The sequence below is a fragment of the Balaenoptera borealis genome (assembly GCF_965194805.1).
Source record: "Balaenoptera borealis genome assembly, chromosome: 11".
NCBI classification, from domain to species: Eukaryota; Metazoa; Chordata; class Mammalia; order Artiodactyla; family Balaenopteridae; genus Balaenoptera; species Balaenoptera borealis.
This window is the reverse complement of record NC_138868.1, coordinates 40234738-40260492: the sequence shown is the minus strand read 5'-3', so window position 1 is coordinate 40260492 and position 25755 is coordinate 40234738. Positions and strand designations below refer to the sequence as shown.

Here is a 25755-nt window from a genome sequence, read left to right as displayed (position 1 = left end):
TGTCAAATTTGAGAGCTGGACATCCAAACTCTGCATTTAGTCACTACTCTACCCCAAGTCTGAGAGACTACTAATTAATTCTTCTTTCTAGGAAAGAAAGAAAGGAGCATATATTGCTGTGAACATTTCATATAAGAGGAAAAGAAATCGATTATATAACTTGCCAAAGATTACACAACAAGTACGTAGTAAATGGGAAGCCAGCTCTGTGTAATTCTAAGTACAATACCCCTTCAACAGTAATAGATAACATATATTAACTATTGAGGTTAGTGTTTTACGTTTATTTATCTCATTTAATCCTCACAATAACCTTATGATGTAGATATTATTACTCTCATTTTAGAGTTGAAGAAATGGAAGGTTAGAGATTACACCATGCATATATTGGGGGCAGATGGGGTGGATGAGTTCTCCTACATAGAAGGTTCAATGCCCATGGAGATAGCTGGAGATTATTTCTGAGAAAATACTAACATTCCTGCCCTTTGATACTCTTTCCCAAGAGAGAACAATGAACTATTCTCTCCTAGTTAGGAGCATTTTTCTCCACTTCTACCAATGACCTGCTTAGCACCATGACAACCGTGCCTAAATTTCCCACCTATCAAATATTAAAAATCTTCAATAGAAGAGAAAGTCCCTAAAAAGTAAAAAACTTGTGACTTCAAAAATGCCCTTCAGGATACCTAGAACTTAGTAAGTGCTCAATCACGTTACCCAATGATCTGTTTGTAAAACATAAAAGGAAATATTTGCAACCATGCCTCGGAATGAGTCCCATTTAAAATCTATGCTTGTCATTGAAAAAAATATATATCTGTGTATATGTCAATCCCAATCTCCCAATTTGTGCACTACTATATATAAAATAGATATCTAATAAGAATCTACTGTAGAGCACAGGGAACTCTACTCAATACTCTGTAGTAACTATATGGGAATAGAATCTAAAAAAGAGTGGATATATGTATATGTATAACTGATTCACTTTGCTGTTCAGCAGGAACTAACACAACATTATAAATCAACTATACTCCAATAAAAATTAATTTTTAAAAATCTGTTGCATTTTCGTTTTTCCACATATCGTGGTTGTGTAGTCGTGGAACATAAAGCATCTTTAACTTTCTTTGTCTAATTTTAAAGAACTACTTTTCAAAGAAGCAAAAAAATTGCGCTCAGTGAAGTCAAAATCACAAATAGCATTAAAGTCCCTTTTTGCATTTGAATGGATACATTAAAGATAGACAATTCAATTCGTCTCTTTAAGATGACTAGAAACAACAAATTATTGAAGATAGCAGGGATAATCATCTAAAGATTTTTCTTGTGAAATTTTCAGAGAAGAAAGAGCTCATGGGAGAACTTGAAATGAGAGAATACAGAATGTTTGCATAGATGCTAACATGCACATCACATAAAGAACTTTGAACTACCTTATATTTATTATGCTTATTTATACATGTCATCATTGAAAAGCATCAAATCAATATACTTAAGTAATTTTGATCCAAAATAGTTTAAACACAAAAACTCTTAAAGGATTTCATTATATCATATTAGGCTTCTTCAATACATGGTGCTTCAATCCAGAAAAATCTTTTAAAAGCTTTATAGACTAGGGGAGCTTAGTAAATAAAATATACTAGTGAAGTCCTTACCACATGCGTAGAAAGAGAGCAAATACGGAAATAGAAAATCTAGAAAATTACAGAACAGCGAATTCAAGTTAATTACCAAAGATGCAAATTTTCTAAAATATACACAACATTGGACTACCAATTGTTAGGTTTTTTTATTTCACTATCCTATCCCCAAATAACTACAGGCTATGATGCTAATCCAGTTCTTTATAAATAAACTCAAATGTCTCCCTATAAATGCAAAGAGATAACCCTTTAGATAAACATAAAGATGTCTATAGTTTCAAATAATTGTTTTTCACTTGAAGTAGTATGAAAGAGAATGCCACTATGCATTTTCATGCCATTAAAAGGTAAAGAAGAACATTTCAGAATTTTTAAACATTTTGAAAAGGAATTTTTTTCCAATATTATGTACTGTGCAAAATAGTGAGGATTACTAAATATATTGGCATTATAAAATAGAAATAGCTGGGCAGTTGATTTTTTTATGTAGTTTATTAGTTTACAATAGATTATAGCATCTACAATTAACCTCAAAATAATTCACATCTTTACCAAAGATGAAAGTTTTTTTGAGTGAATAGTAAAATACGAGTGATATATAAGGGGTCTTAGAGGAGCAAGAAGAGATTCTGAATATAAACAAGCCATCATTCTGGCAAAAGGAAATACAAACAACTAGAATAAAAATAGTTGATGCACAAAAGCCATAATGAGGGGGTAGCTCAAAAAATAACTTCTACTTTGAATGGTTTGGATGAAATACAAATTATCCACAGAAAAGTGTGGACTGGCATAAATGTTTGTACAAAATTATAAGTGTATTTCAAGAAGTATGCAAGAGGCAACCGCCTGCATGATGCACAAGGTCCCGGCAATGCTCTGCTTAAGTGCTAGTGCACAGAGTCCAAACCACTGCATTTTAATTACCATGCAGCCTCAGATATATTGCCTTTGATATGGAAATGTTCTTGTTCTCTCATCTTCACATATGGTCTCATGCACAGAAATCTTTATCTGATTCATAAAAAATAAACTAGAATCCAATCTCAACACCTGACCTCAGTGCTTAGAAGTTTTTTACTAAGCATGGTGTCACTATAAAAAGAATGGCTAATATTAGTGTAAAGTTGGATATTTTGAGCAACAATATAAAGGATTTGCAGTTAAGCACTGAATCGATAACTGCTTCTCTGAGGTTTTAGGGTTTCAAGGTCCTTTTTTTGAGACTATCACAGATTTGAGGAAGAACAGACCAGCACCCTTTTTCAGAGGTGAGAAAGTCCATAGTAGATTTAAATGATAATCCATTTTACAACCTCCACCTACACTCTCAATTGATATTTTCACCCAAATTATGACAATGGATATTTAAACCTGAAAAGCTCTATCAAAATCCATAACACAAATTTAAAATTATTTCCAGTTTGACTAAATGTCTAAACAAAACAATTAGCTGAAAAGCTTTTACCCTCTTCCACAGAACAAGGAAAATAAAAACACTCTTCCTATAAATGAATAATGAATATATAATAAGAGAATGATGAAAGTTTCTGATATAACTCTTACCAAAGCAATTATTTTCAGATCACAGGTGAAGAACCTCAAGCAAAAATGATATGCTATACATTTAAAATGTGCTTACTACTAATAAAAACTGCTTTTCATAGAGTATACCAGAGTGCCAGTTTGTTTTTGTTTTTGTTTTACTTGAGTATGTTGATAGTCAGAGCATAATCAGTAGAAAATGTGGAGTTAGGATAAAGACATAAAATGTTCACTATATTATTTTTCTTGTTAGGAAAAAAATAATAGGGCAGAGTTATCTTTCTTAAACAAGAAGCAATCCAAATGCAGAGAGAGTCCATTTTCTGCTCTAAAAAGCAATGAATATTTGTTTTTTTAGCGAGTTTTTATAACAAAATCTGTTCTCATTAAATCTCATGTACCCACATAACTTGATAATTCTGAAATAACCTAGATTAACTTTTTTAAAAAACCGTAATATGACCCATCTAACCTCATGACAGCAGATAATACATCCCATCTGCAAATCATCTTGCTGAATGTTATCTGTGTTTTATCATTTCTAGTACCTGTCTGTGCCTGATATGGTACTCTCAGGCACATTAGCTTGATGGAATGTTTCACTTGACTTCAAAAACACCAATTGATATATATGCACCCCTAAACTATATTTAAACAAATAGTTCTTAGATCAACCAAAATTTTAGTTGTACTCTACTATACTTTTATAGAATGCTGTTTGTAAATAGTGAAAAGGTATATATGAATTCTCTCACTAACAAGAGAATTCTTTCAAACTTAGAGATATATAACCTAACAATATTGAAAAGTATAGAAAATATTAAAAGTAACGGTTAAAGCCAGTGTATATTAAACTTTGTTAAAATTCATTTATTCCAGTACCTAGTGTACTAATTGAAAGAGGATTATTTAAAATGTCACTAGTTTCCTTAATATAAGATGGATATGTGTAAAATTTCATCAATGACCAATAATCCAATAATTCCTAAAAGAAGTCAAATAGAAACAGACATAAAATCTCAATAACGCCACCAAAATTTATCATTTATGTATTTAAAGTAATATATCTTAAAGCCTTATAAGAGAAAGATTTGCTAGATATGTTAACATATTTCAAATATGTGCTTTTCCCTTACTAAGAAAAATATCTGTTGCTTTCTACTACTAATGAAAAAATGTTCAGCAGACAATATTCCTACTGAATGGCATTTCTTCTAGATATTCAGTTACTGATTCCATTATAGAATCAACTTAAGGTATAGATATTGATACTGCTTTATTAATTTTTTTACATTTATCTTCCTTTATAGTATAATGTTGAGCATTGTACTTACACAATATACTATTATAGGAGTTTGTATCATGCTCCATAATAATAAGCTCGTAAATGTTTTTTGCATTTTAAAAAAAACATATACACCAAGAGAAAGTTCCTTCTTATTACTTCCAAAATAAAAATTAAGAGCAACAATAAATATGATAAACAATAAACAAAGACTATTTAGTTTTGCCACCATAAATAAAGGAATATGGTGGGAGAGCAGAGGAAAAAGGAGGCGTTGGTGGTACATGAGAAAAGCAACAGAAGATATTAGCTTGCCTAAGGAATCAATGACCTGCCACTTGTCTGGATCCTGGTTACTTACTGCCTTTAGTCATAAACTAGATCTAATATGTGTAGTGCACACTTACTTGCTTTCAGAGTCTAAAGTATTTTTTTTTTTTTTGGTTGGTGGTTGTTGTTCTTGTCTTAGAAAGGGACAATCTCTCTTGATTTATGAGGATTTCAAAAATGTAGGAGAAAAAAATTTACATGTCATTTGGCCTACTGCCCATGCACTCACATATGTGTATTCAGGCAGATACACTCAAATATATATAGATAATATATTTATGGTCTGGTACAGTAAAAAAAAAAATTCAGTCATAACTTTCCCCCTACTATAATAAGAGGAAATATTTCATTGATTCAATAAAAAGCAAATGCAACTAAATAAACCGTGTCCCCACCTCGCATCAGAAAGGTACATTCTTGCTGCCATAGACAAGCTAATCTTATCCCACTAAATTTGTGGAAAGTTTAAGATGTTTGCTTGTTTGTTTTAAAATAAAGAGAATCTTCTAGTAGGTATCAGGAATATCTGAGTGGCCTAGAAACAAGGGAAGAAGGGAGACTGATGAAAGTGCCTAATGCTGAGTATTGAATTCCATGGTGACTGCACAGGGTGACAGAGGGAAGGTCATGTTCATGACTGCGGAAATCTGGTCTCTGCCAGAGAGTGCAGGCTAAAGCTGACCTGAAGCTGGGGTCTGGGAAGCTAGGTAGGAAACTCAAGCACCAATCTGGGTACGGACAGAGAGGACAAGGCACTGCTCCTAAAAACCCCAGGCTGAACAAGAGTAAGACAGGGAAAGACAGCAGATATTTCCAGGTTCACCCCACAGTGAACACGAGCAGCCCCAAGTGGCTAGGCCTGGAGGGGGAAAACAAGCTGCAGTCAGGGCACAGACAGTAATTTGCTGAGACCTCTGGGGTGGGTGTGCGAGGGAGCACAGAGACAGGTGAACAGGCCAACTAGAAGCTGAAACCCCTACCCCAGCCAGGATACAATGCCAAGTCTGGGCTAGTTCTACTGGGTTAGTGCAGACAGAAGGGCACTAGCAGCCCTCCCCCATGGGCGGGGTGTGGAGAGTAGTATAGTGCCAGATTTACTCTGCATCCCCTTTCCTCATTCAGTCTGCACCCTGCCTCTGGTGTCCGGTTTGCCCATCTAACCAGTAGTCCGCCCTCAACCGAAAAATAAAGGACAAACAGGAAGAGAAGGGGAAAAAAAGAGAGAAAAATCAAAGACAAGGCTACATTGTCACAGTCTTCCCTCTTGCCAGGGCCTCCCAAAGGCTGTCCTGGCTGGTTCGGCCCTCCCTCAGGAATCCTGTAGCCTGGAACGGTGCTGAGTGGACCAGGTCCGCCAAGCCCGTGCCTATGGGCCTCCGGGACGAGGTGCTGAGTGCGCAGGCTAATTATACATGTGGCATTTGGGCAGCCGACTGTCCAGTGACACCTTACCTTATGAGGAAACGTCAACCCCAGCAACTGTTCAAAACAAAATGCCATCGTGGGATCAGCTTCGCCGGCTCTTGGCCGGTTCGGGATTGCTTTTCCCACAGACTCAAGCACTTAGCGCAAGAATGTGGCCTGGGGAGGCTAGTCGTGAGCGGGCGGACGAGGTGGAGGGGAGGACAGGCGGGGCGGTCCTTGCCAGGTGTCCATCCTGTCCCCCCTCGCCATGGTTCAGCTCTCGGACCGACCACTTGACCTTTTTATTCACCAAACCCACCTCCTAGAAATAGACTGGGCGGGGCTGTGTCTGTTCTCCTCGAGACCCGGGGAGAAACCTGGGCATGTGACTAAACAGGGCAGAAGGGAGGAGACCCTAGGGAGGCAGGGAGAGGGGGCACTCTCACATCCCGACTCCACTGGGTTGTTGGCTGGGCCGCCCGGCCAGGGCCAAAAGCCCAGCCGCAAGAGTGCGCGCCGGGGTCAAGCGCCCCGGACATGGACGTCATCGAGCGCCCCATTGACAGTGCGACGGGAGGTCCGGAGCCCAGGCCAGTTTGCCGCAGCAACGGCTGTGGGCCATCTCGAGACCGAAACTTCAAGCTTGGCCCTCAGAGGAGGTCACACACACAGAAGGAGCCGGGGACAGCCCATCTCTCTAACATCCCAGCCCCGCCAGCAAAGTCGAAGACTTATTTTTAGTCCCCAAATAGGGGCAGCATTCAATATCTGGTATCTGGCCATTCATACAATCAAACGTTTTCAAACTTGGTCAGCCTAAGAGAGCTTTAAAAAATTTTTTTTAAAAACCCAAAAAACTCAAAAGACGCCAGCAACAACCACCTTTTATCTGTTCCAAACACACCGATTCTCTTTTTATCTTAAAGCTCCGCGGAGCGCCCGGGACACAGCCCGGGAAACGGAGCTAATCTGTCCTCCGCAGCCCCTCTCTTGGTGCCCGAGCAACCCCGGCAACCTTTGCACAAGCCCCGTCCCTTTTCTGACCGGCCCTTTAAGGGAGAAGAAAGCAGCTCCCTCTGGGAGCCTTCAGGCTCGGGCTGGGCCCCGGGCGGGTGGCAGCACCGCCCCTGGGCCTGGGCCGAGCCCCAGAGCGGCGGATCTCTGCCGGTCTGCGGGGAGGACAACGGGCGGCGGGGCCCCGGCAGGGCGCCGAGAGAGACTGGGGCCGCCGGCGGGGCTCAGGGACGCGGAGAGCGGAAGAAACGTGCGGGCGGCTGTGCGTCTGCCGCGAGGACTCCGAGGCCGAGCCCGCTCCGGGAAGGGCTGGGCGGGCCCTCACACACACCCCCGCCGACCCGGCACCACCGCCCGAGAGTCCGGGGAAAGAGGGCCACGGATTAGCGCTTGGGTTTCGGATTGTCTTGGAGTTCGGTTTGCTTATTCCTAAAAAGATCATAAAAAGTCACGTCCAAAAATGAGGGGTGGGGGAAGAAAGGAGAGAGCGCAGGGAACTGGAGGCAACTCGCGCAGGGTCCCGGGAAAGTTGCGGCGGAGCGGTGTTGGGGTGAGGGTGGGAGGAGGGAGCATACGGCTTTTCTAGCTACCCGGGTTTTCTTTATGAGCTCCTCCCGGTAAACTTCACCCGGGCGGAGAGTGCGGCGGAGATCCTCGACTCTTGCCCGCCCTCGGCCAGCGTCAACCCCACAAATAGCCAAAGTTTCCAAACCAAAATGGGGGTGGGGTGGGGTGGGGTGGGGTGGGGTGGGGGTAGCGTTAGGAAGCCCAGAAACCCAGCAGGTCCTCCCGACCTCCCGCACCCCGAGCCTGGCTAACACTGAAGCACTCCGGAAAACTGCGGCATCGCAGTCAGTCACACGGCGAATCAACCCAACACTTTTCAAGAAAACAAAATATTCGCTGGGAAACTTACTTTGCATTTAGTCTCTATTCTTTGGGGGTATGCGGTTTAGGTCGGCTCGTAAGGGAAGCTCGTTTTGTCCAGGTTGGATATTGTCTACTTATGGATCAGCCCTTGGGTGAGGGTTTATTTTAATTTATGGCTTATGCATTCTTTTAAGGTCGATTTACATGACCTCCGGCTACAACTAAGACAGCCGAGGAGGGCACTCCAGTCGTCAGTCGGCCAAACCCACAATTAAAACAGCCCTCCCCCTAGTCTTGGTGTGACTAGGACTCTCCCCGGGTAGGCTGGCTGCCTGCTTTTCTTTTTTCTCTCTCTTCTTTCGTCACTTCTCTGTTTTTTCCTTCTTTCTTTCTTTTTGTCTTTCTTTTTGAATATCACGAAATAAGATGTGATATCAGTTTGAAAGTTTCGGTATAACTTTCTCCAGACCCAAGCCTGCAGCGATAAAGAGAGATACAGCGCTCACAAAGCCCTCAGGATGCTGCCCTCTTGTGGGCACAAAGGGCCTTTCCACCCAGCGGTCCCATCTGAGCCCTCACAGAGCACACACGCATATACTTACACACACACAGAGAGAGAGAGAGACAGAGAGAGAGAGAACACTACACACGCAGGCATACGAGCTTCCTCCATCACACACTTGGCTCAAACTTCAATGAAATACCTACCTCAAACTTCACGGAGACTTGAGAATTCATTCTCTAAGCCACCTGACTTCTTTTTCATATCATTCCCAGTTACATAGATTAGAATATCTATACGGGGAGACGGAGGAGGAGGAATAAGGTGGGCTGAGAGGGCGGACAGATTTCCGGACGAATACTTAGGATGGCGATAACAGCTTTCTGTTGTCAAAGGTTGCGTTGTCTTTCTCTCCTGCCCTTTTTGCCTTAGTGTCCCACGCACAGTTATCTACGGCTACAACATGTGTTTTCTCCGAGTGGATTTTGGGGACAGGGGGGTGGCAAGAAAACCAGAAACCCGCCACGCAGATCTGTCACCGCCTCCGGAACAAGGCACAACTCTCCGAGAGGGGGACGCATCCTGGGGATACGCGCGTCCACCAGCGAGCGGCTGACGCTCGGGCCCCTTTCTCAGTCGCTACTCTCCCCCCCCTTTCTGCGTCGGCCCCACTCAGCGCCCTCCTCCCGCTCCTCCTCCCCCCTCTCCCCTCCCCAGCCAAGTACGGAAACCCGCCCCGGCTGGGCAGCCGTGGCTCCCGGCAACCCGCGCCCTCGCCGGGCTCCGCGCGCTCAATTCTTGTACTACCCCAATCCCTCAGTCCCGGCTCGGTGAAACTAACCCTGAAGCTGCCCGGAAGGGCAGGAGCGGAAGGCGCTGGGGGCCGGCGGCCGGGCCCGGGGTTCCTGCCCCTGCCCTCTCCTGCTCCCCAACAGGTAGCTCACAAATGGGCCGCGCGCTCTCGCTCTGCCTCCCTCGCTCTCTAGATCGCTCGCTCCGTCCCGGTTACCTGGGCGGGCTCCAGGATGGTACCGCACGGGAGGGTTCCTTGTGCGCTGCGCCGCGGGAGTAAATGGCATTAAAGAAAAAAGGGAAAGATACAAATTAAAAAAATTAAGGAAGGGGAGTCGTTGCTGGGTCAATTAGCACAGCCCGGGGAGCAAGAGAGCAAAGCCCCCCAGCGCCGCGGCCGGCGCAGCCCGTTAACTCAAGTCGGCGGGGGTGTCCCGCCCCGGGCGGGGGGAACGCTGACCGGCAGAAGTTTGCCGCCGGGGTGCCGGGAGGTGCGCGCAGAGCGGGGTGACTAGGGGCTTCCCCCTTGAAACAAGTGAAGGCGATGGTTAGTGCTGTCAATCTTGGCAATCAGTGTGAGCGGCCATGTCGTAAGTATTCAAAGCATTTCCCGTCGTGCAACATCAGAAAGTGAGTGGCCAGGGCATTGATCTGAGCGAGGGAGAGGAGGCAGGGCTCCCCTCCCAGACAACACAGGCAAGATGAGACAAGAGGCGAGGGAGGCAGCGAGCCAGGCAGGGAAGCTGGGAGGGAGGGGGGAGGGCCAGGGGAAGAAGAAGGAGGGGAGAGCGGGAGGCAAAGGAGAGAGAGCCGGAGAGAGGGCAGAGACCGGCAAGAGCGGAGGTTGGAATTGGAGAAAGCGCCTGAGAAGAGAGAGTGAAGCGACTAGTAGGAGAGAAATGGAAGACGACAAAGAAAAGGGAGAGTTGAGGTTAGAGGGGAATGGTGACAAGTATTAGGTGGAGAGAAATAGGCTGAGGAATAAAGGACCCAAGGAGTGCTGTTAGGGCTGGGGCTGTTGGATGGAGGAGTCTAGACGAAGGCAAACCGAAGTGGGGAAAACGTAGACAACTGGGGAGAAAGAAAGGAGCGAACTGGAGAAAAAGAGGAAAGAAAGTGGGAGAGGAAATGTAGGGATGGTAGTCTGTGCGTTGAAAAAGTTATATGACAGAGGACGAATGGGCTGAATGTTAAGAAGTATTGAGATACAGAACTGGACCACAGAAGTGAGTCAAGGCAGATACAGAGAAGGGGAAGAAGAGGGGCTGAAGCAGACCAAGAAGAAGGAAAGAAGGGTGAATATTAGGGTGAATAATGAGGATGAAGAAAAATGAAAAAGAGAAGTAATCAAAAGAGAGTAAAGAAAGAGATGCAGGAAACAGAGATAATGAAAACACATGGGTTAATAGGATCTCAGTAAATAGGGGAAGAGGAACTTATTTTAAAAGATGGAGGAGGAGCAATTGAAAGAAAAAAGAAAAAGCAACTGATATAGGAGTTGTTAAGATGATATACATCTTAACATATGTAGGTGGCAATATTCTGGAGGCCATGAAGATTATGGAGTTTATGGGTTAAAATTATTATGAATAACAAGATATGTACAAACTACCAAAGAAAAAATGATTATACCTTTACAACAACAAATTAAATAGTTCCACATTTATTATATGGATAAGTTTGTGTTACACAGAATTGGGTAGGTGATATATGTGTATTACCTCAACTTTGCAGAGGAAAAGATCTGGAGAAACAATTTCAAGATGGGTGGCTGGGAAGTTGTAGAAGATGAAAAGAGTTTCAGTCACCCAGGATAGCATTTTGCAAAAACATGTAAGTCAGATATAGAAAATTATGTTTAAACCCCCCCCCCCAAAAAAACCTACACAAATTAAAAATTCTCTTTGATGCATGTGTAGGGTAGATAAAAGATTTGAAGGGTATAGAGTGGCCTAAAGGAGCAGAGACCTGGAATTTTATCTCAGTGCAAAAATCCTGGGGGACTGGGAGGGGAGAGAATAATCGTGATGTCAGGTAGTAGATAGAGATGCAGAGTAAAAGAGTCAGATGAGAACACTAGCTTTGACAACAGCAGACACAGAGCTAACTAGCGGCCAATGTGCACGAGGTGAGGTTAGCCTGCCATAAACCAGGCCCAAAGAAATAGATTTGAGAAACTGAGGTCAGTGGAGAGTCCAAATTACATCAAGATTAAAAGTTAGGAGAGAGATTCTGACATTATCAGCATAAACCTGCAGAGGTCTGTGGAGGTGAGGTCCTTGCTATGTAGAAACTGATATGAGATGGCCACATTGAGGCATTTCATAAACAGGGAATCTGTGAAAGAAGATATGGACCAGGAGAAAGGAGTCAGGAATTATGGCTAGAAAAATCAGAAAATTAATGGCAATCTAAAGTTGCCAATTCAAGGAAGACCTCCCACAGATTAAGTGATAAAAGATACGGGGGAGAAAGCCTCATCTTTGTTCCACTAACTTTGAAGAAAATGGAGAGAGTACGCAAGCACAGAAGATGGAACAAGATGAGATGTCTGTTAGTCATATATTGGCTTCTTAAAGTACACTCCATGTTTGGTTTCATATGAACTCCAGACAAGAGAAGGAAAAGGATAGAAGTAAGGGTGAGGATGAGCATCTTGGATTAGTGGGGCAGAAGGAATAGCCCTGTGCTTCTACCCCAATAGGAAAGATGATGCTTGAGGATTGGAAGCTTGAAGACTGCAAGTTAAAATGACTTGATGACTGCTGGCTGAGAGGAGAGCTAGTCCCTAACCAGAAATCTTGTGTCCCTTTCACCCACAGAGACTTTCAGGACTGGAAAACCTGCCTCAAGAGGCCAGAACCTAGAGTCCAGTGAAAAGAATGCCTGGCACTTTTCCTGCCAGCTCCTTCAGACCTGGCTCCCAGAACTCCCAGGAGTGCCCCTTGACCTCAGAGGCCCAAGAGGCAAACCCAGACCCGTGTTTCTACCCTAGACAAGGGTCAAATCTTTTCTGGGTTTTGATTTTGTTTTTGTTTTATTTTGTTTTTGTGCGTGAGTATGGCCTGGCCCAGCGCTCTGTTCCAGAGCCTCTCACTGGCCCTGGAACTCAACCACAGGGGGCTAAAAATCTCTCAAAAGCCTAAAGAGGTCAAAATCGAATGAGCTGTCCTAAATGCCTGCAGAGTTAGGGCAGAGAGAAGAGGGGGTAATTTAAGTCCCAAAGCTTGAATCCTCAGGGTAGAGCCACCGAGGGAGGTGAAACATCCAGGACGGAAACACTGGGGTGCGACTTGGGTTCCTCAAAGTTGCTGCAATAAGTTTGGCTTTGCAAGTACCAGCACATCCGTCTCTTTAAATCACCCAGCACTCAGGAAACCTGGGGGTTAAGACTGACCCCGCCGACCAGGTGCAGGCCGCTGGCGGAAGGCAAAAAAAAAAAGCGACATTATCAAGATCTCCAGCGTCCAAGGCCCTCATACTGGGCCGCGATGGACCTCCGGAGAAGGAGCGGCAGAAATCCTCTTTAGATTTTGTCTAATAAACTGACACGAAAGTAGATTGATAAGGCGGAACCCCGAGCCAATCACAACAGTAATCCCTAAAGGAAAGAAACTAAAGTTTGGGGTCTCGGTGCCGCACTTCAGGCTATGCCTGGGTTGACACGTGGCCCTTGGGGGCGGGGGTGAGCCCTAAGGGTTTCCTTTCAAGCCTCAGGCGCCGCAGTACAGAGCAGAGGGCAAGGCAGAGAGCGCGGCAGCGTGTTGAAGCGCCGGGCTCTCCACCTGGTCTGCCCTGGCCTTTGGGCTCCAGGAAGTCCCGAAAGGAGCGGAGGACACTCAGGCACCGTTGCCAGATCCCGGCACGCTAGGGCTCACTTTCCCTGGGGCTCGGAGCCCCGCGCGGCGCAAGAACCCCGAGCGCCTAGCACAGGGAACCAGGGAGGGAAGGAGGGGCGAGCCGGTGGGAGCAGACTTACCTGCTCGCAGCTGTTGCTGCCTCCGTGCTGTCCGGGTGTCCCTGCGCACGACAACCGGCAAAGGCAACTCGCCTTTGCCAAGTTTGGCCTCGCACCTCCAGAGAAGAGGCGCGAACCGGCAAAGGAAAGGCGCGCTCGGTTCCTGGAGAGAGGTCCCCCTGAACTTGGGAAGGGCAACGCAATGAATTCTGCTCGAGAAGTTAATATTTAAAGCACCCACGCAAAAATCATAACGACTGTTAAAACCTCGTATTCTCTCCTTGAAAGTCTCCTTACACCAGCCGGGAGGACAATTCAGATCTACATGACTTCATCTTAAGGTCTCTAACTTCTTTCAGGAAGGGCTTTATAGGTACTGTATAAAGTACAAATATAAATGTTTTTACCTCAAAAACACAGGGAATGAGAACTTTTACTGAAACGAAGAATAAGTGAAAGAGTACAAAAAGCCAAAAAGGAAAAAGTTGAAAACTTTAATTACGGCCCGGAGAAAAGTTTTAGCGATTGATTTCCTTAAACAGGAATAACAAACACACCAACGCTCCAGCAGCCCATCGCACTTCATTTAAGTTTGGTGTAACCAAATAACCCGAACTCCCAAATAATAGTGCCCTTGGGACTCTGCCTCAAAGAGGTCGGAACTCGTGTTTCAACAACAAAAGCAAAAAACAAACTGTGAATAATGCTCTGCGTTCTTTAAGATGTCATTTTGCAAAAGGACCAGGCATTGTCCCTGGACTTTAAATGGACAGAGAACAACATTAAATTTCATTTGAATCTGCGCGTCATCCTGTTGGGAAGACCACAGCGGTAGCGACAGTAGCAGCTGCAGCACCGCCACCAAGGAGGTGGGGAAAAGTGGTAAAAATGCATGAACTTTTTTCAAAGAAAAATAAAGATAAATCAGAAATAAGTTTTACAGACATGTCTTTCCTGGCTTAGGAAAGTTAATTTTTAAATGTTCTTCTGCTGTCTAAGGTGCAAAGCCGAGTCTAGGGGAGTGCGTGGCTGGAATCTGCATGCTGATAAGAGAAGGCTGATGTACTTACAGTGACAGAGGGCAGGCTGCGGGAGAAAAGCTGTTTGTGTTAGCCTGCGAGTTACCCAGGGCTGCAGTGAGAGCAGAAGGGAGGAGTGGGAGTGCCAGTCTGCGTACACCTTCACCGCGTCTCATTACATCTGCCAGCCTCTCTCTCCCTCTCTTTCATTTCCACATTCCCTTTGTTCCTGAAAAAAAAATCTACACGTCACATCAGAGTCCCCAGATGCAGTCTACACCAAAGAAAAAAAATGAATAATTCAATCAAACTGTGCATAGTCTCTAAGGCAATAAATCTATTGCACTTAAAGAAACGAAGGGTAATTACCACCATGGAATTAGAATAAGGCCAAAGACCCGAGATGTCGTTAAGTCTCTGGCTAAACTCCCTGGTCAAATAAAGTTCCATTTATTTAATCCTTTTGACATCTCAAATGGAAAGTCAGAGAAAGATTTTAACTTGTTTTAGAAGGATATTCACTTATCTTTAAACACATTTTAGAAGGGGGAAAAAAGAAGGGGAGAAAAAGCCTCGGGCGTACTACCCTGCTGAAAAGGCTCCCAAAGGCAGCAGCATAGAGCGGGCACAAACACGAACCGAGACAATGTGTCCGTGGAGCCTGTCCAGGGTCAGTTTTTCTGCCACTCCACCCTCCTCCACTCCTCTCTAATTAGACGAGGATCTCTCTCCACTCTCACCGGCCACCGAAGCTCGACTTGAGAGCAGCTGGAATCTGGGAACCTTACCTGCAGCACCAGGACCTAAGAGAAATCGCGCTTCCCTGCCACCAACACCCCATGCCATCCCCATGCACTCTTCCAAGTCCCGTAATCATCTACTTCTTCCATCTGCCTAAAAGAAACTGTAAACGGGATTTTTCCCCCCATGATTGAATGGAAGCTCTGTACTGTACCGACTTCTCGATTTGCCCCGGGTTGAGTTTAGGGAATGTCTGGAAAGAAAAAAGGGAGGAAAAAAGGAGGGGGGCAGCTCAAGCCTTGTCCAAGTTAGTCATAAGGCTGTATTAGGCAGGAAAGAGCCTACGGGAGAAACAGCTGGGATGCACACTGGCTATGGAAATCTCAGTTCTAGGAACCGTGTCCTTTCGTCCCGGAGGTAAGATTATGTGACTGTAGCACGTTTATTCTTTTGCTGTCTGTGTGTCTCTCTTCCGCACCGGCTGGGACCTCTTCCAATCGGGTCAGCCGGCATGCACCCTGGAGAAGGACACAGCGCATAGGGCTTTATTTTCCAGGTCTCTCCACTCATAAATCGTGGGTGTCATTGAAACGAGATTAGAAAATCTTTTACCGCTGGCGGCAGCCACCAGACCCTCTGTCCCTCTGCTGGTTGCACACTGGTCGCGGTATCTCGGGCTGCAGAGCAGTCCGGAAGACCTAGCCCGCCGGGTCGCCTGGCCTGAGGGCTCAGGTGATGCGGGGGAGAACCTCGGCGTCTCAAATGGGTTCCTTGGAGAGTTCCCGCTCTATCACCACCTCCCGCCGCCTCCGCGCGCGCGGTCGCACACACTTACAGACACACACATTGACACATACACATTCTGCCATTCTGGCCGAACTCCTCATCTAAACTCAAGTCCCTTTAACAGTCAATTGAGCCCGCTTGAGAGCAGCGGGAAAACTAGTATGATACGTGGATGAACCGCAAGGGTGCCAACCATCCGGCTTGGCCTAGCTTTGTTTACGTGCCTAAGTCGCCACCTAGAGGTCGAGCGGAAGACTGCGCCCGGCTCCCGGAGGTCGACACCAACCCGGATGACACCGGCCCCGCAGCCTTGGCGACCTCCGGGGACCGCTTTAAAGGGAAGCTAAGGGAGGGCACCTCTCGAGCGGACGGTCTGAGCAAGGCAAGGCCTGCCCTCCGCGACCCGGGCTGAGAAGAGTAAGGGCTAAAACTGCCCGTTAGCTGAAACCAGTAACAGGGAACCGAACGAAGGAACACTCTCCCAGCAAAGTACAAAGCCCCGGGCCAGTCTGCAGCTGCGAGGCAGGCGCTGCAGCCCTGGAACTTCAAGCACTAACTCCCAGGGCAGTAGCGGGGGGTGGGGGGGTGTTGGGAGTGGAGGCAGCTTCGGAGCGGCATAGCAGTCGTTCTGGTCCTGTGTGAGGACCGAGCTCCCTTCTGCAGCGACCTCGGCTCAGCTCGGACTTCGTACTCCCCGGTGCGCCTCTCCCGCTTGCTCTCTACCCTCGGGGCCGGAGACAAAGGGACTCAAGGACGCGGCTAGACCCGAGGTCACTAGCAGGGGAATTCCGGAATAGAACTACAGGCAGGAGAGGGATGTGCTCAGGCAACCTGGCCGCCTGCCGCGACGGCTGGACACTTAGCTCTATAGTCGCCCGTTTCTCAGGAAAACAGTCCTTCTGACTGTCTAACAATGGATTCGGTAAAATAATAATGATTGTTATTTATATCAGCGATTTTCAACTTTACCACCCGTACCTCTATTGAAACCCTTTTTCCGCAAACCGTTCCTCCTGCATCCACGTCTTGCATTATAAGAATACCAGGCTTAAGAATACCCTAGCTAAATTCTGAAATAACTTGTGGTTGTTCTTTGTTATGCCTGGACACTGCCTCCAAGGCTTAGGGACGTCTGCAAGGCCACTGCAAGTCCATCCTTCTCTGTGAACTGTGCCCCAAAGATGCCTCGGAAATTTCCCTGCTACCTGGGTGCATAGACATTGTTTAATTGTAACGTTTTACAAAAGGAGAAGAAGAATTTTGTTTATCTCCACGAAAAGGACACTCAGGAACTGACTTGTGCTATATGAGGCTATAAATCACTCCTTGCTAACTCCAACTGGGGCTTTTCAGTAGTTTGGTCAGAAAAATAATAATAGAAATATATTTTATAAAGAGAACCACAGCAACCTAATGCTAATGAGGGACAAAAGGAAATGTGTTTTTCAAAGAGAAGCAACAGGCCCCCAAGCCTGACCCAATTCTGCTGTTTCGTGCCACAGCCTAGCAAATTAACATTGGATCGCTCCTCCACTCGTGTGGAAAGCTGAGTGTTACTGAACACAGCACTGAATTTTTCCAGGGAATCCCAATTATAGAAACACCTGTGCTAAGTAATGCTATTTTAATCCACTATGAAAACCTTAAGTATGTAATAGCCTTCAAATCATCTCATTTCTTAGTCACAGTGGGGTGGGCCAACCTCATGGAAGAATTGCCCCCAGAGCCTTATCTCAGAGGGTTTTACCTGGGTTTTACCATACATAATCCTGGCAGTTCATCTCTTAAATGGAAGGGATATATACATGAAGTCTACTGTAACTGGCAGAAACTAAGCCTGGGTAAAAACCTCAAAAAGAAAAATCAGATCAAAGGCCAATGACTAGGAAACTGGAACACATGGCACATATGCAGTCAGGCACCAATTCCGTGATCTTTAAATCAAATCCTAACAACATACAAGAAGTTGTCACTATTCAGTATATACACTTCAGTTTACTATAAATAGAATATCAATGGCAAAATATAGCGAAATAAAACCACCATAAGAAGGAATGTGGTAGAAACCAGAAAATTATAAACCTCTACCAATTCCCCCCAAAAATATACATCAGACCTAATATTTTTAAATGCCATACCTAATATTTTGGAAATACTTTATGAAAAAGATTATTTAAGTAATGACTGTTTTATAGCTTAAGGCTGCCAAAACTAATGCCACTAAAAGATCCATATGAAAAGTGAAATTTTTATCAGTCATCCAAACGTTTGTCTTACAATGATACATAGAATTATTTTTCTAACTAAAAGTGATCTAGATAATTATATAGGTAGGCATGAAACTTACAAAAACCACAGAAAGGAAAAATATGATAAAGAATAATCATATGACATAGAGTAGTGATAGGATGATTCACCACAGAAATAAACTTTATTCACTAAAATTCAATGTATCCCACATGATAGCATCCTTCTGAGATAACGTGTCACCTTTTCATCATCAAGTAATATTGTTAAAGCATTTGCATTCCTTCATGTGTGCCACTCTCTGTTTAAAGAAACATTTACCTCTTCCCAAATCTGAGGTTTACAATTCACTAAGATGACTACCACTCCATTCATTACACATTTAGCCACACTAGAAACATTTGCTAAATCATATAGATCCATTTCAGTGCCTAATAAAAGACAAGCAATGGATACAAAAATAATGCTATAAAACTGCTCACTATAAATATCAAACAATAAAATAATTTACTAATATTACTAGTCTTTAAAAGTTTGATAATCTACTTTAGAAATTTCATGCTTTATGTTATGTGTTAGCATTGTTTTAAAAAAACTGAATTTGCCTAAATTATATAATTTTAAAATTTGTTACTTAGAAATCTTTCTTCCAAATCCCAGATTGCTATTTTTAACGTTTCTAAATAGAGGATTTCTTCATGTGTGTATTTTTAAATATCACACTTATGTTGAAGACTTTTGCTGTTTTCCAAATTTTTAATTCACATTTAAATATTTATTGAGTACCTAATATGTGCAAAGCAAATAATTTGAAGTGTATTAACTAAGGATCTATCTTTTGCACTTTTCTAACTTAATAAATATTAATTAAAAGTCTACTGTACATATACTGAAAATTTTTTTTTTACCAAATATGTCAGCAGAAGTATTCTTCTCAGTAAGTACATTTGATAATTACACATGATGCTAGTTCATTTTATTTGGCATATACTATTTAAGTTACCTCAGATATTTTTATTCACTGACAAACTATCACATTTCTAAAAGCTTTTCTAACTTATCAAAAGGTATCTCTTTAAAAAGCTTTATTTAAAAACAGAATCTATAGTTATAAACTAATTCCAAACAACATATTTTATACATTTTAGTTTTAAATGCGTTCTAAAAGAAACTTTATAACTTCAAATCAGTCTTTAATGTAATTGCTATGCAAAATTATTCTATAACTTTCTAAGTTTTATGTCTCTAAAATGTATCATAATCGTACATATAAGATAAAGATATTATCTACCTAAAGGCAAACAAATGAAAGCTAAACTATGTCAGTGTTCCAAGTATCTGGATGTTTGGTATTACTTAACTCATTGGATTTTATTGAATTTTTAAGTTTGCATCAAGATGTTTTGCGTTAGGTTTGAATGTTTTATTTTTTAAGTGAGGGGACAGGGAAAGACAACAGGGAAAGACAACAATGTTGAGAATCTGCAACAATGATCATCCTCATGTTAATTCATGTCTGTTTAAGACAAAAATAAGTGAAAAGCTTCACTTAGTCATACTTAAAGTTCTAGAATAGTAGGTTTCTGGAGAAAATATTTAAACTCAAGAGCTCAATACAAAAACTCTTTTAATTATATACAATATGTTATCAACCTACTTTCAAAGTTGATGAAGTTTAGTACTAAACTGAATATTAAGCAAATAAGTGTTAACTATGTTCACTAGAATTAGCATATTTCAGATTATAGTTTATAAATTTTTAAAAGCAGCAGCATCATGATATGGTTGCCATAGAAACTGCAACAATATGTCATTTTTATTAATTTTATATGCAGTGATAAGGCCTAGTTCTACATCACTTCAATATAAGTTTGAAAAGCAAAGACTGAAGTATAAATAGTAAGTAGTGAGTTTCCAATTTATACCAGTTTAAAAGCTAATGAAGTACAAACCTTTTAAAAAAGAAAAATCCACAATGCATTCTAACTGCATGAAAGGATAGCAATTTAATAAAGGTTATAAAGTGTTTTAAAAATGGGTACATTCTGAAAAAAAAAAGTTTTCATTAACAATCAGCTACTTCTCTTAGTATTCCATATTCTTATTACTTAGGTTTATTTATAGGTAACAAAAATTATTGGTTATTACGTATTACTTAATTATTAAATTATGGATGCTCTCTCTGTTCTCAAGAGATAGGTGCATTTGCTTTTACATTATAAATTCAAAACGACTAGAGCAGAATTTTAATATTTTTAAAGTAGTTATTGCAACAGATCCCCTTTTCATTTAGAAGGAAGACACAATGTATTATTGCAAAAGCCTTCTTATTTTATCACTGCCAGAAATACTCCATTGACATTAATGGCTTGATTATTGGAACAGAAAAAGCCTATGAAAATAAAGCATGTATTTCATAAAGAATAAATATGGCAAGAGATTTGGAGCTCTAAATTAATCTGTTCTTTGGCTAACAAATACCTCTTCCTTCTATTTTCTATCAGTGCACATTTCAAAATGGAATATGCCCAAGAAAACTCTGAAAATTATTTGAAAAGGCACACTATATTTAAATCTATATTTATTATGCATCTTTTTTAGGTGTAGTATAGCCTGTGTTGCTAATAATTTCAATGAATTTCTACAAAGCAATGTCCTCAAAATAGCTATAAAAATATTATAATCCTAAAAATAATTTTTAGAAAATAAATGAAGGTAGTATGTGTGTATTTTTTTTCAAATGATAAAGAAACAATCTAAAGAAGAAAAGATAAACATATACAACTTATTCTTCCTGATAGGATTAAGAGGATTCCAAAGAAGCTTTTAAATCCCCAGTTTTCCTGACAATTAACAATGAAAAACAGATGTTTACAAAGCTGTTTCGTATGCTGTCTTAAAAGGCGATAAAAGATGGTTTGTGGATAGTAAGAACGAAGAGCCAGATAACTGCTTGCCGGGTGTATATTTAAAAAGCATTTTCATTGGCTCAGTTATTGTTAATGGTGAAAGAAAACACTTTGTGCTGCACATACTGTATGACTGTGACTATAGAAAACTGCCTTCATAAAGTCCTCAAAAACTCTTAAGATGTAATTTACAAAGATAATAATAACACAGAATTATTTCACTTCTCTGAATGCTACACATTTGCATACCAGGACTGTGTACAATATACTCATAATGCACATTCATAATAACAAGGACTTCTTAACACTATAACTACAGCATAAGATCTGTGCATTAGACAATCTATCCTACCAAGTTTTCCTTATGAAAGTGTTAGTCTGAGTAAGCCAGGTGTTAGCTGTCTACACAAGGGAAGACCAACTATATTAACTACTGCATCACCATTGTGAGAAAATATAGTGATAAAACTAAAAATCATGTGAACCTGCAAGGCAATAACAGTATTATCTAGTAATATATTGAAAAATGTCAAATGAATATTTTAAAAGTTGTATGTCATAATCATGGGCCTATATTACAAAAAAACCCACAAAATATAACTGATGTTTAATGTTTAATTGTTTTTGATATATTATTATTTCTTGAACCAAGCACCATGCTAGGCACTTTAAAAAATGTTTAATTTTTTAAATATTAGTTTGGGCATTTTTATTTAGTGAAAATAAATCTTAATAATAAACTTCTTCATGAGGCATATCTCTCCCGCCTTCAGCACGGTAACTGTGTATCTGGCGTCCACTACAGATACTAGGTAAATTCTAATTTTGGTTATTGTCCATGCTGTTTCCTGTTCTTATTCAGCAAAGAATAAATATAGTTTAATAAATAACAGAAATGTAGTGCTTCTATTGCCCAGATGTGTTATTTTCTAAATTTACTCCTGATATTTTCTAATTAGTCAAAATGGAAAAAATATTTTTGAAACAAAGAGAGAAGACAGGTATAATATTGCAACAGTTACATTATGTAAGAGTACCTGAATGACAAAAACTGAGCAAAAATATCTAATGAGAAAAAATCTGGAATATATTAAAATATTTACATTTTTAATTAAAATTTTGTTTAATATGAAAAATGCAACAGAAGATAATTACTTGTCCTTAAAATTTTATTAAATTTTTAGTAACCTATAGGCATTTATATATGTGAATATTATTATTGAAATTTAATGTATTTTACTGTGAATGTGAATACTGTTATTGAAATTGAATGTCTTTTACGGTGACGCTTGAATTATCTTCCAAATTATAATAAAGTATGAATATATTCATGTATTTGACTTTATTCAATTAAAAACAAATTTTAATGTAAGTTGATTATTTACATGAACACTACAATTTATATTAGGCCTATGACACTTAAACACAAGAAACAAAGAAACTACCTTGAACTAGCAACATTTTGGTCCTTGAAATTATTATGTTAGTTTAAAGATTGTTAAAATCATCAACAGACTTCTATTACCCTCCCTTAAAACTCAGGTTTAATGTACTATACAATAGGGAGAAAACTATTAAATGACATCAGTGTTCAAAATCAATACTAATGCAAAATCTCATATATTTTAAGTTTGAGATTCCAATGTTTTTGCTTCCATTCTCTTTTTAAAATAACATTTTATCCATTAATGTTTAAGAAATAATTTTGCAAAGTCAATAAGAGACAATGTTGTCACTGTTTCCTTATGAGCATACATTATCTGTCTGGACATGATAATGGAGAAAATTGCAATGACTTCCTGGGTGGCAGGAAGCGGAATACACTGTAATCATCAGCAGTGGAAAACTCTTTAAGTGGAAGATATGCTCAAAGTGTTCACCAAAATCAAGTAATTACATTTAATATCAATAAAACCACACACATATGTGTGTGGGATAGGTGATCAAATACAATTGTTTTACTTTTAGTTTTTAATCTTTTGACCCAGAATGTCAGCAATTTTGTGATTTTTCCAAATATAGGAATAGGAAAGTGAAGTACCAACCCACCTTTCCTGGAATAGGGACATATTGATCTGATCCAGAGAATATGTTACAGGGCCTACTCATTTTTTTAAAATTCCATTAACCTTTTCTTGCCATAATTTTATTTGAGCCACTTCAGTCACCACTATTACAATTTTGTATAGTTATCTTACTTTTAATACATTCCCCACTGTCTCACAAATACTTTTGCATAGTTATTTAATATACTATTTCTCTTTTATCATTTGAGAAATCTGAGCACCTGAAATGTGAACTTTCTCATTCTGCTTTCATCTGTGTGCCTGTATTTGGAAAAGCATGCAATCTAAATTTTTTTTTCTACCAACATGTAGAATATTTCATCTTGGAAACTTTAATAAGATATGTCCTGCAATTAGCAAACTTGTTTTTGGTCTGTTTGCAATTAGTATTTCACACACAAAGTAATACATACAACAGCCGATATTCTACAGCTCTATAGTTACACACGGAGTGCTCAAGTACTGCTTACAGTTATTTTGAGGTGTCCTTAAGTAAACCAAAAATCCTAAAATGAGAGAACTGAGAACATTTTATCCGAGCTACATCCAAATGTGCAAGGCCTGGGTGCTAAGATCTAAGAAGAGTAAGAAAAAGAATCATGGTCTCTGGATTCCATGAGCTCACAGTTCACAATCATCACAAGTCATTCCAACAGATGTACTGAAAGATACACCAGATACATTGAAATGCACGGTCATTCAAATTCACAAAAGGCAAATACAACCTAGAAGTAGTGGGAATAATATCTCAATTTTCCAGAGAGTATAGAGCTGCACATAAAGATGACCTAGAGTATCAGATTGTCTTAATATTACAGTTTTGTTCTTGTTCACTATGTATAAATAGACAAGAGACCAGCATATAGTTTAATAAATCAGCTTCTAAAATAATTCATACAAATCATTCAACTGCAGAATTTTTTTTCAGATTACCAAGTCTGTAGCACCCTTTAACACATCTATTAATAATCCTGCATTCTAAGTCATTTCTATAACCTAAGTACTACTTCTACATTTACAGAAAATAAAAGCATCTCCCTATAGCAGACATCCTAAGAATGCCTCTACACAGAGATTCCAATGAAATTCAATCAGAAAGAAAGACAGAAATCTTCATATTTCTTTTAAACCTAGGGTGAAATTATATGATGTGACTCCTTTTTTGTCCAAGACCCGATTTCTTTTAGGACCTAGAAATATACATGTTTTCACTTATTTATGACAATCACTGAAAGGAGCATTGCTAGGTCATCTTGTATATACTTTGATTTTTATTTTTAATTAATTTTAATTTTTGTTAAAGTAATGCTTAAAAAAGGTAAAAAATAGAATTTTACTAAAAAGCTTATATTACAAAACAATGGATCTCTGTAACACCCTTCTTCATCCCATTCACAAGGCCCAAAGGCAATCACCTTTAAGGCTTTTCATATTCAAGTCTTTTAGTATTTAACTGCATATTTCTAACTAATGTGCTTATAAGTATATTTAAGCTTTGTACATAAACTGCTTTTTAATTTAAAATTTTAGTCATAATCTATTGTCTTCTTATTTTGGCAGGTGAGTATTTAATTCTTATATATCATCTCTCCCATCCTCCCAATATAAATAATTATGTAACAACTCATTTACCCTAAATCAAGTCAATGCTTACATTATCACACAAAGTAAATCTTGCTTATGGCCGGGCCAAGTAGTATACTATAAATAAATGTCATTTCTTTTATATATTTTTTGTTCTTCCTTATTAAAACCTATTTACGATAATTCACTTACTTTTTATGGAACTATCATCACTTTTTCCACATGTTTTTGCCTATAAGTATTATTTTCCAAATTGTCAAATATATTAGGTTAACATTTTTCTTGGAAACTGCAATGGTTAATTTTATGTATTGGCTTTCCTGGGCCACGGTACCCAGAAAATTGGTCAAACATTTTTCTCGGTGTTTCTGTGAAGGTGTTTCGGGATAAGATTAACTTTGAGTAAAGCAAATTGCCCTCTATAATGCAGGTGAGCCTCACCCAACCAGTCGAAGACATGAATAGAGCAAAAGGACTGACCTTCCTCTGAGTATCAGAAGATTCTCCAGCAGACAGACTTCAGACTTGAACTGGAACATCAGCCTTTCTGGGTCTCCAACTTATTGGCCTTTGGACTAGAACTGAGGCATCAGCCCTCATGGGTCTCCAACCTGCCAGCGCACCCTGCACATTTTCAACCTGTCAGACTCTAATCAGGTGAGCTAATTCCTTATAATAAATATCTTTCTGTATATATACACATCCCACTAGTTCTGTTTCTCTGGAGAACACTGAATATTACAGAAACTCTGTCTTTCACCTCAAATTCAGACTGATTGCTCTCTATGCCTTTACATAAGTCATCCTGGTATTTGCCTTTACGCTTTCTTGTGTTGGGTTCCTAGTCTTCCTTTTTCTTGGTGTACTTATTTTATTAAAGCACGTTCTCTAGTAACTTCTTTAACAAAAAGGATACATGAAAAGTAAATTTCAGTCGTTGCATATCTGAAAATTTATCTCTCATGACATTCAATTAATAGTTTGATTAGCTATGGAATTCTAAATTGAAATCATTTTCCCTCAGAATTTTGTGAGCATTGCTCCATTGTAC

The 25755-nt window shown here is 40.6% G+C and overlaps 1 protein-coding gene and 1 long non-coding RNA gene across 6 annotated transcripts in view; one reads left to right on the top strand and one right to left on the bottom strand.

The window, feature by feature from the left end:
* The window catches only part of SOX6 (SRY-box transcription factor 6), a 618861-nt gene extending 608710 nt beyond the window's left edge, over positions 1-10151 (bottom strand). For 2 of the 5 annotated variants that reach the window (XM_082341483.1, XM_082341481.1), the window contains exon 1: positions 8147-8765. The gene's annotated coding sequence lies outside the window, so the exon portion shown is untranslated. Of the gene's footprint in view, positions 1-7820; positions 7911-8146; positions 8766-9443; positions 9588-9611 lie in introns of those variants that run through there. The other 3 variants (XM_082341482.1, XM_082341472.1, XM_082341473.1) reach the window with 3 other exon arrangements.
* The window catches only part of LOC309605635, an 82621-nt gene that overhangs the window by 35781 nt on the left and 21085 nt on the right, over positions 1-25755 (top strand). The gene's annotated exons all lie outside the window — the stretch shown is intronic.